The sequence below is a fragment of the Alligator sinensis genome, unplaced genomic scaffold (genome assembly GCF_000455745.1).
Source record: "Alligator sinensis unplaced genomic scaffold, ASM45574v1 scaffold227_1, whole genome shotgun sequence".
Taxonomy (NCBI): Eukaryota; Metazoa; Chordata; order Crocodylia; family Alligatoridae; genus Alligator; species Alligator sinensis.
This window is the reverse complement of record NW_005841966.1, coordinates 3228162-3233185: the sequence shown is the minus strand read 5'-3', so window position 1 is coordinate 3233185 and position 5024 is coordinate 3228162. Positions and strand designations below refer to the sequence as shown.

The 5024-nt window shown below is 39.7% G+C and overlaps 1 protein-coding gene across 1 annotated transcript in view; it reads right to left on the bottom strand.

The window, feature by feature from the left end:
- The window catches only part of SLC12A2 (solute carrier family 12 member 2), a gene marked incomplete at its 5' end in the record, with an annotated part of 100429 nt that overhangs the window by 77219 nt on the left and 18186 nt on the right, over nucleotides 1-5024 (bottom strand). The window lies entirely within an intron of this gene.

Here is a 5024-nt window from a genome sequence, read left to right as displayed (position 1 = left end):
TGCTGGATTCCATGAAGAGTTCTGACCAACACTCAGATCTTTGATACTGCTATAACTGCACCAGATCCAACAGATCCCAAGGGCAAATAAAAGCTACATTGTTGCCTCTAGACTACAGTTTCCAAAGTCATGCAGACACATGCATCTGAACACATGACTGGAAGACCTAAAATGGGGTGACCAGCCATAGGAGTAGCAAAAAACAGGGCCACATCTGGCAAATTTTATGGATTTAGGATGGGCAGTTGGAAGTTAGCATCTCCACAAAAAAGCAAAACACAAATGGCACTACAGTCCACGCGAACAAACTGCTTGAACATTTGTTTTAGTTTTTTTGTTTTTAAAGCACTGTCATTCTTAGGGTGCATCTACACGAAACGCTTTACTGAGCACTAGACTAATGTGCATTAAAGCATCACCATTTACATATGTGCATCAATTACTGCACATTAGTCTAATGTACCATTTGCTAGTACCAATACATACAGGTACCAGAAAAATGGTACATTAATGGCATAATGTGCTGAAGTGCACGCATAGACCCTAACCAGGAGCAATTTGCTCTGGGTCAGCCCAGGCAGCAGGGGGCCACAACTGCTGTCAGCTTAAGCTATGACCTCCGCAGATGGGGGAAGCTGTCCCAGCTCCAGGGGCCAACCCTGATCTGCCAGCTCCCACCCCCAGGACAGCTCCCCCCATCCTGTGGAGACCAGGCCTGACCCCCATGCTCCCTGCCAGCCCAGAAGATCTTGGAGTTCCTCTGGGCTGCTGCAAGGGGGCAGGGCAGAAGTAGACCTGGAAATCTGCTCCAATGGGCACATGTTCAGATGCATGCCTCGGCATGGTTTAATACACAGCAAATTCAGGTGCATTAATAACACATGGAGATGCACCAATAGACTGCAGACTTTTTTCTAAAAAGGGGACAAGAGTGTCCAAAATGAAGTTACCTGAAGATTCAGGCACGTCACAAAATAGGAATACTAGCATGAGTTCTTATGGACTACCAAACTAAAAACAGCACCACTAATGCATATTATAAAGATAAAAAATTATAACATTTAAATTCAGGATTACACATAATAGCAGTATTCTTGAAGACTTTTTTTTAAAAGTCCAGATTTCTGAAATTGGAAGTTTAAAACAAAATATTAGCAACTGCAGAAAGTTTAGAAAGTTCTACTAGGTTTCTAAAGCAGTCCCACAGTACCAGTCATTTAAGTGGAAGGATAGATAACCTGCTTCTAAAAGTTCTAAAAAAAAAAAAAAATGCCTAAGTAGCTCTGAATGCTAGGTTCATTTGTGTAAAGCAGCTAAGTGGAGCCAAAAAGAAAGATCACAACAAATGGAAGACCCCAGGCATCCACTCTAAGGTCACACAAAAGTACCCAAACAGCTTGAAGTACAACAGAGTTTTGTGACCAGTGTTGCACCCTTGGATATGATGGCTGACAGGGCGCGACTGAGGTTATGGGAGGAAAGATTATGCACAGTTAGATGCCCCAAACAGGACCTGGAACCCGAGGGGGACCTTCCCATAGAGGTTGATACAGACTGGTCAATGTAGCAATGCTTGAACCACCTGCACACGCAAACTGGAAAATCAAAAACTAAAGTAGCCCCATTTGATCATGTTTATGACATGAATACAAGTGAATGCAGTGAAGTGTAGACCATGTAGCACCTGAGCATTTGCCAACTCCTGGGTGAGATCTGTACAAAGGAGGACCTTGCTACAGCAATAGAAAGAGCCATCACTTGTGTGCTATTGTGAAAAAAAACATCTAGTTTATGATAAGGACACAAGAAGAAAGTGGCAGCAGCAGCTAGAGTAGACATCAACCAGAGGTTGGACAGGGAAAAAATAAGCAGTCAAAGTTTTGGAAGTATCTGAAGTTCTAGCAAGAAGTACAGGTCTCCTAAAGGCACTGACAGAAAAAAAGTTAAAGCATAAAACCAAAACCACATATATACAAAACCACCACAGACAAATCCAGTGGCCACTTACATCATTCAAAGGCCACAACTGCTTCCTAACCATGCTGCTGGCAAACTGCTCTTATTATTTACAGAGCTCCCAGTACCAGACTATCCTTTCAAAACAAAAGTATTGTTTTACAAGACTCTGATCTCTTGTTAACAATGCTCTATTAATATCCAAAGACATTAATGCAAAGCTCAATTCAAGGACTACAAATAAAATTGGATTGTTTGACCATGTGACAATGCTTTGTAAAGTCACAACTGCTGACTGTAGTTAAGAGAACTGTTTAGAAATTTGTACCTGGCATACCACGTACTTTACACTCTGTATTTTAAGCCAAGGAGGAGTTGCATCTTGATAAAACACAAATACATGTAATTTCCCATGCTTTTCTCCACTACAATTAGTTTCTCCTTGCTTTAAGAAGCACAAAGATAGTAGAGCTAGTCCACAAGTTAAAAATCCAAGTGACGGTTATCTGCAGTAGTGATGGCCAAGTTATTCACATTTTTTAAAAAATTCTGTTTGAGAGCAATAAATTCTTAAAAAGAGGGAATCTTAGAAGATTTCCTCTAATCTAAGGCATTAACTAAATATTTAGTGTTGTTACTGTTAATATCTTGGATGACCATTATATTTTGCTCTCTACAATGGCCTGAGAGACTAGAGCATAAATTTTACTTCAGCTACTTCCACCAGTTTCAGACTTACTGTTTCGCCTTTGGTGTCAAGGTGCCAAGCTAATACTAATTTAAGCCAAAATCAAGTCATTATTTTAATTCCAGCAGAGTGATTATAAATACTATACATCTTCAGTCTTTGTCTAGACTTCAGGGTTAGGTAACCAAACTCTAAAAGTCAGCAACTATTTTGATGCCTTGCAACCCAATTTTCTCCTTTTTCCTCCAAGCTAAGAACCCTTGAAAGGGACCCTCTAACTTCTGAAAATGACATACAATATATATTAAATTTTTTAAAGCTATTAAATATTGCATATGTTGCCTCTAAAAAGGAAGAAAAGCAACAACTTTTGATATAATCAGATTACCATTTGTCCCTCCACTTCTTCCTGCCCCCAGAATTAAAAGTATTCCCCATGGACCATTGCTTGACGTTGAACTATTTAGCATCTAACTACAAAGAGAGAAAAATCATGTGCATGTGTCCATGTACATAGGCTTTATAGATGTAAAAGGAGCTTTTGACTCCACAGACTGATTAAAATTATGGAAGAACACTTGCAACAACATCAATGGATAAAAGTTCTCATAATTAATCGTTACTTATTATTCAAATACAGCATCTAGGATGCATTACAGGATTGGCAGTGCCCTGTTCAATAGTTTCTTTCCCCACTTAAGACAGGGGTATGAAAAGGATGTTTGCTTCTTTCACTAACTTTTAATTTATTCTAGAATGTTCTTTAAAACACGCGCAAAACAAATTAATTCTACACACCCATGATATTGAGCGACCTTATCCCCGTCTTGCTTTAGGCAGATGATGCATTAATAATATCAGAATCCCAAACAGGCCTCCAAAGGTCATTACATGCCCTTCAGCAGTACTGCACCTCAAATAGCTTAGAGGAAAAAAAATCAACATAGCTATATCTAAGGTTTGGAGGAAACAGGTTTAGTTCTCACAGAGGGGAAAAAACCCTGAAGGTGACCCGAGAAAGAATTCCTGACTTTTTACTGGACCAGCTATGTAGTTGGGATAAAGATATCACCTTTTAACAAAAATCTGAGCTAGAATAAGCACACTGAAAATGTAAACACTAGAACAAAATAATCCTTGGGCAGAGCTTTCTACATTATGGATGCATAAAAAGAGTAGTTCTACACTAAAGGTGTAGAAATTTACGGTAGAGTCCATTTTATTGCACACAGCAGAACTCTGGTACACCCAAAAATGGAGAAAGAACATTTCTAATTACTTTAAAGGAGGATTTTATCTCTACCCAATTCTACAACTGGAGGAGGAAAGGGAAGGGGAGAGAGGAAGAAGCAGCTCATGCATTCTGAAACCAGATTGATGAAATGTGAGCACCTTAGCTCAATTAAAAACTCTAAACTATTAGATAAAATTAGATCTTGCACACAAAATATCCTTAGAACACCACTTTTCAAACTAGGGCGTGCCCTGGGACGGTGGGGGGTGCCATGCACAAGGCATATTTTACTTTTTAAATTATTATTATTATAACAAGAATGTAAAATTTGACATCACACAGTGAAATAAATAGTACATGTGAACCTTTTGCAACTGATTTCACAGGTGCTACAATATATTTAAATTAAGCCAGCAATTAGAGGTGCACTAATATATCAGTTGCATGTCGGATCGGCACCAAAAAACGGGAAGTTTACATTATCGGCTATCACCTCTTCTTTTGGCTAGTGTAACTGGTAATGTTCATGGATAATTATAATTAGTTATACTTTCTGGCCAGAAGCTGCTGGTAAGTTCGCTATTTTTCATACTATAGTAAAAAGCTGTGTTAACTGGTATTGTAATTAAGTCTATTAACCAGAATTTCCAATATCTCCCAATAGAAATCCTCACTTTAGCAACCAGAATCTTTGCTGAGTCTATCCGACATACGCATCAAGTATTTCTGTTGTTTACATTAGTTAGCAATGCTGCCAATAGAGGAGCTGCTGGAAGCCCTTCTAGTTGATATCCACATAGACAGAGGGAGAAAAATACTTTGGGTGGGCTGAGCACATGCATGCACCCCTCCTCTAGGTGGGAAAATCTGCAGGGGAAGCGGGAGGGGAAGGGAAAGGGGTCTGCGCAGGGCAGTGCTGGGTTCTTCCTGGCAGAGATGACCACACTGCACTCCCGTCTTCCTTGATAGGTATAACTCTCAGACAACAGAAATTTTTAGATAACCAGCACCCCCCCTTAACCCACACATGCTGGATAAAGCTTTTACTGTATTACAAGGTGAAAATGGATAGGTACTTATTGCCAAAAGATTCATAGATGTTAGGGTCGGAAGGGACCTCAATAGATCATCGAGTCCGACCCCCTG